Genomic DNA, 11,868 nt, shown 5'->3' with positions numbered 1-11,868 from the left:
CCGATCTGCATTTGAGCTTCTGCAATCGTGTAGTTGTTTAGCGCCCTAGCTACCACTGAGGTCATGTCTTTGGTATTTTGTCCTGGTTTTTAAAACCCTGTTTTTGAAAAGACTGTGTCCAGTATTTCTTACACTCAATCTATTTAAACGTTACCACTTTTAAACCATCAAAAGATTCCTTACCAGAATACAGCATTTCTCCACCAGATGTTGTTCCTGGCATTGTGGATAAACCTTGTATAACAAGAGATGGCAATGCAATTTAAAAAACTTGTTTTGGTGCCTCAGAGTTATTTGAAAGTGACCAATGTTGTTTTTTTTACAACAGCTTTTTCTCATCATAAACTTTTCTAGTCACAACTAATTGCTTGTTTAATGCTCCAGGGAACAAAATCAAAGTGTCTGCCACTGTGACTGTGTGTGTGTGTGTGTGTGTGTGTGTGTGTGTGTGTTTGTGTGCGTGTGTGTGTGTAAGTGTATGTGCGTGAGTCGGGGGGGGGGGGTTAAGGGTGGGATTTCTACAATCTAAACATAGTGTTGTTGCTCCTCTCATTTACACAGTATCTGTGTCCATCAAACAGAAGACTCAGGCCTGATTTAAAATCATCTTTAGTAAATTTATTTCAGTTGCACTCCAATTATAGTTTTGTTTCCCCTTTTCTATTTAATTTTAATTTTTTCATGCAGATATATGACATGTGTGTATTTCCTTCAGGAGGTTTTTCCAACCTTGGTTATGGCTGACTGTGTGAAAATATTATTTATTGTATGTATCGTTAATGTCCTTGGACCTACGGACCCACAGTGAGATGAAGAAGTGTTGGATAGAACTGGGCAATGCTTGAGCTTGCTGTGTTTCAGTTTGGACAAAATGTTGAGCACTCCCGCTATTTAAGATCAAGTTTAAGATCAAGTAAGTCTCGCGTTAGACTGAATCGACTCCTGGTTCATCGCCTTGCATTTAGGGAAACTACGACAAGCAAGCAAAGCTACACACTCAAAATGGCAAGTTTTTAAGAAAATATGGGTTGAACTAGGCAGGCCGGCTTGGTTCTTTCAGGGAATAACTGAAAAGATGTACAAATAATGTGTTAAACATAACAGCTTTCACTATCAAACTACAATATTTTGGGACCGTTTGGTGGGATCGCTGTGGATGAAGTTCACACGACAAAGCATTGGTAAAACCAAATTACGTTAAATCATGTTTCCAGCCATTTTAAATATCTCACTTTATTATATTGTGTGGACAGTTAACTTCATTTAATATCGGATGTGGCGTTTTTTCGAGACAAATTGTTTTGGCTTGGGGCTTAGCTCCGCCCAGGATGATTGTGATTGGCTTAAAGAAATGCAGTGGGTTAGAAATGTACATTTGGTGAGCTAAAAGAATCAAGTTTACCTGACAAACAATAGAGGTATGTACCATGAGACATGATCCATCAGATCAAAACCTGTTAACAGCCCGACTACAGGCCAGTCTTATCACTGGCAAAAAAGGGCTTACTAGTCTATATCCACTATGTTCAACTTCCTGGTTTGCCGTTGTAAATTCCGCCGGATACCCCTCTCTTTGAACGATGTCAGTTTCAATTCAATTTATAGTATCACATTATAACAACTGTTATCTCAGGACAATTTACAGATAGAGTAGTTCTAGACCACACTCTACAATTAACAAACACCCAACCATTTCAGTTATTCCCCCAAGAGCAGGCAACAAATAACTCTGCATCCCTTTTGCTTTCTTGGTGTTGAAATTTTAAACTCAGGTTCATTTTTTTTGTGGACCATGCTCCTCAGCTGTCTGTAGGGTAAATCTAGGCAGCTAGCCAGACAATGTTTCCAATCTGAGTTTTCTGTTACACAAACAAAACAACCTTTGAACGTACACGTTTCACCAAAACGTACAAAGTCCTTCCCGTGGCTCCGTCTGGAGCTTAGCGAGACGATTGTGATTGGTTTGAAGAAATGCCAATAAACCAGAGCATGCTTTTCTCCTTTACCAGGATGCTGTGTGGACTAGCCAGACTCTCCTACACGGCGCCGTGGACAGCAATGCAAGACTATCCTACTACTGATGGCTCTGGTTTTGCTACTACAAGCAGCACTCTGCTTGTCGACTGATGTTGACTGTTCATCCTAACCACCCCTCAAATCCCTGTGGCCTGTTTGTTCCTGTAATAGGAATGCTTCATGTCCACATGTTAGTGTGGCGAGGTTATGATATCCTTTACACTCTGATGACTAAATGCCTGCAATAATTACCAGGTAATTCCATTGACACTCCTTTAACCCAGAGTTCACTTCTGTCCATTCTGATTGATGCTGCTGACAATTGACACACATCTTTGAGCATCTTCAACATGTTTACGCTTTTGCGGTTTTTAAATCTCAAGAGACACTCTGTGATATCTTAAAGCACCAAAAAGCTGTCCAGTTCCATAATGTTCTCCAGCTAACTAATGATATTGTTTCATGGTTGAGTTTAAAGATATCAGCAGTGAGCTGGGAGGAAATGTGGGTACTTCACAGTGCAATGAGATGGAAAAACAAAACCTTTTAGTTTATCTTTCCAAAAAGCATATGCGCTTTGGGTTTCAGCTCAGAACAGAATAAAAAATGTCCTGAGCAGAGTGGGCAAATTAAATGGATCATACAGTATATTACCATGCCTTATTCCTGCAAAGCGTAACCCAGAAATTCCAGCAGACACGCCTGGAAGAATTTAGTGTAAGAAATCACCAGTGAAGGAATGTAACTAAGTACATATATATATACTTATAAGGTAAGTACAAGTACTGTTCTTAAGTACAAATTTGAGATACTTGTTCTGTATCTTATCATTTTATAATTTATACTTTTTATTATTCCCACTGGGGAGAGTTATGTGAAAATGTAAATGTTCACTCTATTGTTACAAATAGAAAGATGTCAGAGTGGGGGCGCTGTGACTGTTGGACAGGCACCCTGAGAGGTTAGGAGGGTGTGGGGTAGTGGGAGGGGGGTGCCTTACTCAAGAGCACTAATTTGACAGAATTAGTCACTTTACAAATTAAGATGTTTGCATTTGGATTGGACCATTATACTTAGAAACTGGATCATCTGCAGTACTTTTACTTACACTTTTGCAATGGTACATTGTCCTGATGATACATATTTTTACTTAACTAACATTTCCAATGCTGGATTTTTACTTTGTAAAAAAGTATTTTTTTAAAGGTGATATTATTACTTTTACTTAAGTAAGGGATTTGAACACTTCTTCCACCAATGGAATTCACTCAGTACAAAAAACTCTACTGAAGATGTTTCTCCAATAAAGAAAATAATCTTGGGGATAAAATGCTTTATCTTGAAACAGCCTGATCATTTATGTTCACAATGTGCAGTGCAGTAGTTTTCAAAAACAAAGTCACACCCCTCACATCATCGCAGTTCACTCAGTCTGATTAGTCAGCAGGATGAAATGAGTCTTTGCAGTGAAGACTGGGAGCTGTTTGAATGTGGGTGGGGAATGTGGATGTAATCACGTAACAGGGGAAACATACATCTGCACTCAAAGACCTCAGCCCCACTCTGCTGTAGTGTGTCCAGTGAACAACAGGAAGGACTCCCTATGGCTTGTGGAAATGCAGCGTGAGCGTGCTGTTCATGACTCATCTAGTTTCTTGGATTTGGAAAACTAGATGTGTAATACCTTGTGTAATTCCATGTGTAATTCCTTCCATAAATTTGTTTTATTCTTGACATTTGATGACAGATGGAGCATATTTGTGCAGCTGTATGAATGAACTAAACAGTGTCAGAAATAGAGGGAAACGATGCCTTCTATGACATAACCAGTTTAAGCCAGGAGCACAGCCAAAGTCTTACAGAATAAGTTAACATTTTTTCAGGTATATTTGAAAACAATAGTCAGGTATATAAACATCAAAACAAAGTTTTCTTGCTGTAATCGTTGCAAGGGAAGTGATGGAGGACAGAATCCCCATACTGTAACAAGTTTTTAGTAAGAAAATATATTCCAAAGTGTACCAAACCTTTACTATAGAAGTTGTAGATCATAAAATGCTGATGTGCATCATTTTGCATCATATGGCTTGTTTTATTTATTTATGAGGATGTGAGTTCATTTTTTTTGTGTATATTGACACTGTCCCACTTCCGGGATTGTTCAGGTGCCGTTGGAAATTCCAACAGATGTCCTTCTTTTTAGGCAATGTCCGTTACCTTGGCATTTAAACTCCAGTGGATTTCTGAGGACTATAGTTAACTGCTCCTCAGATCCCTGCAGGGTAAATCCAGACACCTAGCTAGACTATCTGTCCAATCTGAGTTCTGTTGACAACTAAAACTACTTTTGAACGTACACTTGTTCCACCAAAACATGTTCCTTTTCCAATGACTATTTTGCAGCGGCACCCTCATTGTATTTGGGGCTTAGCACCGCCCAAGATGGTTGTGATTGCTTTAAAGAAATGCCAATAAATCAGAGCAGGTTTTTCTTCCATCCTGGAATGCTGTGTGGACTAGCCAGACCCTCCTGCACAGTGTTTATTAGTTTATTCCTTACCTTTTACGGCAGTTGGATTGTGATCAGAGAAAGAAGCAAGATGGCTAGCTCATTTGTGTATTCCATCATCTGTTCCGAAAAAATTAACGCTGCATCCAAAATCAGTATTAAAAGTAGCGAGTGAGGCCTCTCGCTTCTTTCTCAACATTGGCGACAGGGCAGATGCTAGGCTAATCCCTGATTTTCACCGGTTGCAGAATGGCTGTGGATCGGCTCCGTGCTCCAACCTCCATCAATACCCACCACGGCCTGATTTGATGTGGAATGGCTGCGGCCATGACTGACAGCTGAAGTCACGAGGACCAACGAGATCTTGCAAATTTACGTAGAATAGAACCACAAAAACATCAACAGTTTGTTTCCATCCAGAGAAGTAGAGGGGTAACAACTATGTGCTGGGTTTGCAGGGAAATATGATCCGCCGTGAGCATGCTCTATTTTATTTTGAAAATTATCCGGACGTTTTATTTTGTTTCTTTGCTCGACTTCCTGTCCCGCACTATCTGCCGTGTGCTGAATTGCTGCGGAGCTCTCCGGCATCTGGCAAAAATAGAAGCTCTGCACATCTGCTCCGGAGAGCCGCGGATTTCTGGAGCTGGGACGCTGTCGGGACGCAGCCGTCCCGCATTCAGTGGAAATACACACATTGACTTCAATGGAAACTTAATGACTCCGCCGCCGATCCAGAGTGGATCCGCAGCCGTTCTGCAACTGGTGGAAATTAGGTGTTAGAGGGAGTGTCACTTTAGACAGAGCTAGCAAAATGTTGCAATATTTTACACTGGGGATGTTTTACACAGTAAAACCACACTTGTTTCCAGAGGTGGTACTAGTGTTGCCTATTTCAACATCAGCAATCTTATAAAGCATGTCAAGACGCGTCACCTGAGTTGACCAAGGCAAAAAGGAATAAAAAGAGAGGATGAACTTTAGCATCAAACTCTCAAACTCTGGGAACCGCCTAACAGCAACGTGATTAATTCCACAAAGACAGCCCAAAGTCTACAAAGATAACCAGAAAACTTCAAATTCATGATTCTGGAGCACCTGCCCCTGTCGGTCAACCGAAATATGTGTGAGTTTGCCACTCAACAAAACATTTGTTTTACAGGTATATCTCTGAAACTGTCCTCCCCTAACTATACCAGACAGTAAGAGAACACATTTCATGTCGGCTCAAAGACTAAGACTAATTTTTGGTTCATCTTAAATAATTAGTTTTTAAGTTGCTGTTACATTACAGTTGTTGTTGTATTTCAATATCTTATTTATTCACTAAATTGTGCTTGCACATTAAAATTATAATAAAGTAATTGTTATTTCTTCCTAAAATTTATTTAGTTTTGAAGGTGCTGGTTGCTGCTGCTTTATACTGTTACTGTACTTTTATTTTACTAAATGGCTGCACTTTAGCAGTTTTTGAAGTGTGAAAATCTTTTAAATTGTTAATAATTCCGAGATTTTTTTTAAAAGGTTCTTCAGTATACAGTATTGACGGACTGTCAATTGTCAAACTAGATAATAAAAAAAGTTATATGCCAAGGTTAGCAGGATAATGGTGTTGGATCAGTTCTAAGTATCGGATGATACTCTAAGTTCAGGTATCAAAATCTGTTTTTGGAAGGAAAACAATTGTGTTGGAACATATCTACCTTACCCAACGGAATCTGTGACTATCACTACATCATATGTATAGACACTTATTCTGAAGGCGAGACTTCTGTTTGTAATATCAGTACTGGGAGCATAAGGCCTCATTCTCACAGTCAGCAACTCACAGTATAATTTCATAGGCTGTGTTAATGTCGCCGGAGCACTGAGAGACTGGAAAGACCTGTTAGGTTTGTTCCAAAAGTACTGCAGCCTGAGCACACATTACTGTCCTCCTAGCAATTAACTCCCAGTCACACACACAACAAAGTAACACTTACTGTCTGTCTGCTTTCATTACACATTGTATGATACAGTATAATAAGAGTGTAGGACACTGCTCATACTCAGACTGTTAGCTCAGCCAAATCCACTGGCATAAATATATATATATATACACATAAATATATATATATATATATATATATATATATATATATATATATATATATATATATATACATACATATATATATATATATATATATATATATATATACATAAATATATTTACATTTCAGGAAAAATGTGGGTTTAGTTTGTTGTCCTGTTGACTTTTTGTTTCAAGCTTGCAAAGTGCTTTGGTGGAATAGGCTGTCACTTTACTTCACTCCATGCTGTTTATCAAACCTTCCGCTTGTGTTTTAGAAAGTTTATTTACTATGTAAACATATATTTCATTGCTTTCTCTGCACCATTTGTGTATTCAGCTGACTGTTGCTGCATTGAGGAATTCCATTGGCTCTCAACTTTGCCCTCTCTCTGCTGCAAACATTCCAGAGAGGAGTGAAGGCCAGAGCTCCGACACAGCAGGTGTATACTTCATTGCACATATAATTCACATCACGCCCACACTACCACAGTCTGAGGAGAGACTGCCCTCCTCCCATAAACGCCCACATAAGTCATTTACTCAAGCAGCAATTACATCTTCTATTGATGCCTGTAGTAACGGCGCAACTGCTCGACTGTGGCGCTGTAACATGATGAAGTATGAAGAGCGTCACTGGTAGAGAATAGAATAAAAAGCAAAAGGTTGGTGTGGTGGTTAAGCAAAAAACATATACAGGACCCTTAGGAGACCGGGGTGGAAGTCCTATTTGAAAATAAAAGTAAACGGTTGAGTTTTTCTTAACTTTATGGAAGAAACCTCTGATTTTAACCTAAACCACAATCTTTTTCTAAACTTAACTACTAATTAGTGTTTGTGCCAAAACTTAGCCAAGTAGTTTTTGAGCCTAAACCTAACCAAATTGCGACCGTCACGTTTCTCTGGTTTAGATCTCTGACCATTTTCCTGCCACCACCTGGGGCGCTTATTTATGAAACTCTCCTATGGGTCGTATAAGTGGTTTAAACGACCGATATCGTTGTGTGGTTTAGAGCTGTGCTTTTATGGATTGTGGCATTCCCCAAATCAGTTGGTTTTCTCCTGGGATCAAAGCCCAGAATGGGCCAAAAATATATATTCTGCATACATTCTACTTGCTAGCTTCTCTTTTACCTCCAAGTATTTCCCAGCCTCTCTTCTTCATGAGTTTGCAAACTGGACTTTGGCTCTCTGTTGGTGGCCTGTGCCTTTGTCTGGACCTGTCATTCGCTAGATTTGGGAGGAACCAGACCAAACTCACCACAGTATACATCTCATACAGCTTTTTTCTGCTATGGGCTTGATGTGGTAGACCTCTGCTGCACTTGATCTAGTGTTCCAGTTCTTGCTCTTTTATCCTTTTATGATTTATCCTTCAAACCAGTGTTATTCAGCCCCTGGTAGTATTTTTTTAATGCTGCACCCTGTGGAGGGGTTACACTGAGTCTTCATGATGTAATAAACGTTAATATATGAAAGCCATATTTCAATGTAATAACTTTACTATATGCAATGAGATTTTTGAGCAAATAACATATATAATTTAATTACATTTTTGACAAGAACACACATATCACAACTTGAACTGCATTACACATCCCAGGCTATGTCATTATTTTTCACGTAATTTCAATGTATACTAATAGTGACGTGATTTTCACAGATAATGAGTATGAAAACATCCTTAAACAACTTTTCAATCCACTCCTGAAGGAAAATCCACGTCTTCTGCACTGTCCATCTTTTGGACACTACATGTGCAGCTTCTGACAATTAGTGACTGGCCTGCTGCCTGAACAATCAAAATGGTCAATGTAATGTTGACTCTTTGGGTTTGGGAAGGTTTACTAAATCCCCAAAAAGATAATGTGCATTCAAAGTTATGAGTCAGTTAAATCAATTCCAAGATTTATTCATCAAAATATTTATGCCTCTAGTTTGATTCCAATTTACGTGACACAACTCCATTGTCTGGCCACGGAACATAGATAGTACAACTGCAGTCTCTAACTAGAGGGATGTCATGTATAGTTTGGAATTGTCTCCACCATGAAAACAACAGCAATATCTGCAGAGGTGGAAAGTAACTCAGTACAGTCACTCAATTACTGTGGAAAAGGGGAAATGTATTCATCACAGAATCAGTAAATGACTAGAGTGAAGTGTGGTTTATTGGAACTGTGAGAATACAGTATTAAGTGGAATCTAGTGACCTTTGAACAGACATGTTTCATGTCTGCATGAGTTTGAGTTGTTCAATGAAACAACCAGGGAAGCAATCTCACTGGGAACGATATACACCATATGTTCATTATTCCTGTTTCACCTGCTTCTACATTTAACATTTCTGTTCCCGTGGTACTCACCCTGGGACACATAACACTTGCCAAAAACAACCAACAGATTCTACTTTTTACAAGTAAGGATTATGGTTAAGTAGTTTCCCTACCTACCAAGGCAAACAGGTCAGTGGATGACGCAGTTAATTTTGGACTCCACTTCGTCTTGCAATCCCTCAAATGCCCAGGATCATATGAAAGGATCCTGTTTCGGCTTGGCGGTCAACACCATCATCCAGGAAAGCTTCTCCTCCTAGCTCTCCTAGCTCACTGTATCCCCTGAAGTAAAGTAAAACACAAGTAAATCCCCTGCATGCAAAAGCACACTTGGCCAAGAAAAGCGATTCTGAATAACAGATCAATGATTACTAGTTATTGCCAGTGGGTATTTTCAAGGATAAATGTCCTCCATCCTCAACAGGCCTCTAGCAAAGAGTTCAACTAAAATGTATTTCAAGAGAGAGCTTTATTGATTTTTATAAAACCTTTAATTAAAAAAAAACACCAAATAAAAAACATTTTTTTTTTCGTAACAATAGGGCCACAGAAAGTATTGCATCTAAAAAAACAAGTAACTTAACTGACAAACATCACATCTCTACCTAAATACTCCTTCCAGAGAGAGAGAGAGAGAGAATGTGTGTGTGTGTGTGTGTGTGTGTGTGTGTGTGTGTGTGTGTGTGTGCGTGCAAGAGAAGAACGAGAGATAGAGGGAGAGAGAGAGAGAAAGAGAGAGAGAGAGAGAGACTTAGGCTGTAAGCACAACTGAGCTTTTTGTTGGACAAGAACCATTAGGTGTAAAATTTACTTCAAAAACTGGACCTCTCGAATGGCAACCTCAAACGTTCCGATAAAAAAGAACAGGATTAGCTCGGCTGAGCACGGGGACAGATCTTCTGATCTACAGCACAGACAAAAAACCTGCTGACGCCAGCCAGACAGATGCACATCTGAGCACCACAGCTGCTCACATACGTTTACCTTTACCAACAAGTTAGTAACTATTAAAAAAATACATTATTATATGATTTTTATTCTTTTTTTATTCACAATTTGCATTAAAAGTGAACTGTACAAAAAAGATTGAAGGGGTACTCCAGTAATTTAGTTTGGCATCTAAGTTACGGAAGAGAACTCTTATGGTTTTTGTATTTTGTTGCTTTGGTTTTTGTACTTTGTTGCTTTGGTTTTTGTATTTTGTTCTACGTCTTGTCTTGCTGTGATGGTCTTTTGTTCAGTCTTGTTTTGTATTTTACTGGCTTGTTACTCCCCGATGTAAGTATAGTGCAGGTGTGAATTGCGCAGCTCAGATTTAAAAGGTTTACGGCATGACGTGTCATAAAGAAATTTGTGAAATTCATGAAATAATAAAGTTTTCTTATTAAAAACAATAATAGAAGAAGGGAATCATTTCAAAAACATTGTAGCTATCTATGATTGTTTGATTGCTAATGTCAGCTCAAAACGCCATTCCAGTGACAGCCTTTATTGTGTTTGATTGCTAACTTGTAGCCAGCAGTGAACCAACTTTGTTAAGTAGGTCCATTTCTACTGTGTTGACATTAAAGTAGTCTCTCATTAGCATCTTATATGTTACTCTTCGCAAAGTGAAGCATTCACAACTCAAATCTTCACTCAACTTACATGAAGTGACATGATTTTCTGTCTTGTTGTGTCTTGTTTGACTTTGTGTCTTTTGGTCCCCGCCCCCTGTGATTGCCTGATGTTGTTCACCTGTTTTCCCAGTCCTTGTGCAGTCACCTGCCTCGTGCTACCTCGTTACCCTGTTTATTTAGTCTTTGTCTTCCCCTTGTCCTTTGCCAGATCATTTTGTTTTCTGTAGTATCTCTGTGTGTCAGTTTAGGTCAAGTTTTGTGCTCCATGTATTTTCCTCTTGTCTCCACTTAGTTTTTTTTCTGTGCAAAATAAGTCCTCAAGCTGTAACTTTCTTCTGCCTGCTCTCTGCTTCTGGGTCCTCCAATTAGCTTTTTAAATAGCTCACCTTCCTGTATTGTGTCAACAGTTAACTTTATTTAACATTATATGTGACGTTTTTTGCCACTTTGCGAGGTATAAATGTTCCACCAAAACAAGTTCCTACCCCAGACTGTTTTGTCTAAAATCTAGCTCCGCCCAAGATGCTTGTGATTGGTTTGAAAAAACAACCCAGAGTGTTCATTTTTTTTGCCTATCCCAGAATGTACGTGTGGTGTAGCCAGAATTACTCCACAGTGCTGTGGAGATTGATGTGTCAATGCGTGACCACACTTGGAGAAATGTGGGATGTGTGGTGATGTCTGATAAATATCCAAACGTTATGACGCCGCCATACTAAATCAATTGGATTTCTCTTTTAAATATCATGTATACGTGGGTCGTTGTGTGGCATGTAATACTGCAAATGTTCTCAATGACTCTTTCTATGTGCAACGTACAAGAGAAAAATTACAGAGAGAATCTTGGCTGGGCTTAAGAGGACCAGCAAGAACAAATACCAGTCTATTCTGTACTTTCAAAGACACTTTATTTTAACAACACACATGGAGAATGGCACAGCCCTGAAAGCCCACACTTTCTCACAAGAGGAATCAAAAGGGGGAAGACTTCAGATGTTTCACAGCACAGACTGGATGTCTCAGGAAAACTGTTTCAGAATTGTGGACTTAACTCTATCTATTTACGCCGACTGGCTTATCAACCGTGCATTAGGCCAACTTGTAAATTAAACCAGCTTGAGTTAGAGTTGTAGTGGTCAGTATTACTCCCAGGCACAGCATCCATCCAGTCCAGCCACTCATTTTACTGCCATAGCGACTCGCTGACTCAGTCTAGTTAGGGAGAGTCAAGCCAGGCCACAAACAGAAAGAGCTGCAACTTTCTCATGTAAAACCACTGGATACTGTACACACTGTGTGTGTGTGTGTGTGTGTGTG

At 39.3% G+C, this 11,868-nt stretch overlaps 1 long non-coding RNA gene across 1 annotated transcript in view; it reads left to right on the top strand.

The window, feature by feature from the left end:
* The first annotated feature begins 6,747 nt into the window (after nt 1-6,747).
* The window catches only part of LOC117961976, a 17,365-nt gene continuing 12,244 nt past the window's right edge, over nt 6,748-11,868 (top strand). Inside the window, exons 1-2 of the long non-coding RNA XR_004660522.1 lie at nt 6,748-6,758; nt 11,106-11,108. This is a non-coding gene — a long non-coding RNA (uncharacterized LOC117961976). The remainder of the gene's footprint in view (nt 6,759-11,105; nt 11,109-11,868) is intronic.

Source organism: Etheostoma cragini, chromosome 18, assembly GCF_013103735.1.
Source record: "Etheostoma cragini isolate CJK2018 chromosome 18, CSU_Ecrag_1.0, whole genome shotgun sequence".
In the NCBI taxonomy this organism is placed as follows: domain Eukaryota; kingdom Metazoa; phylum Chordata; class Actinopteri; order Perciformes; family Percidae; genus Etheostoma; species Etheostoma cragini.
The sequence above is the reverse complement of the archived record's forward strand: the minus strand, read 5'-3'. Positions and strand labels throughout refer to the sequence as shown.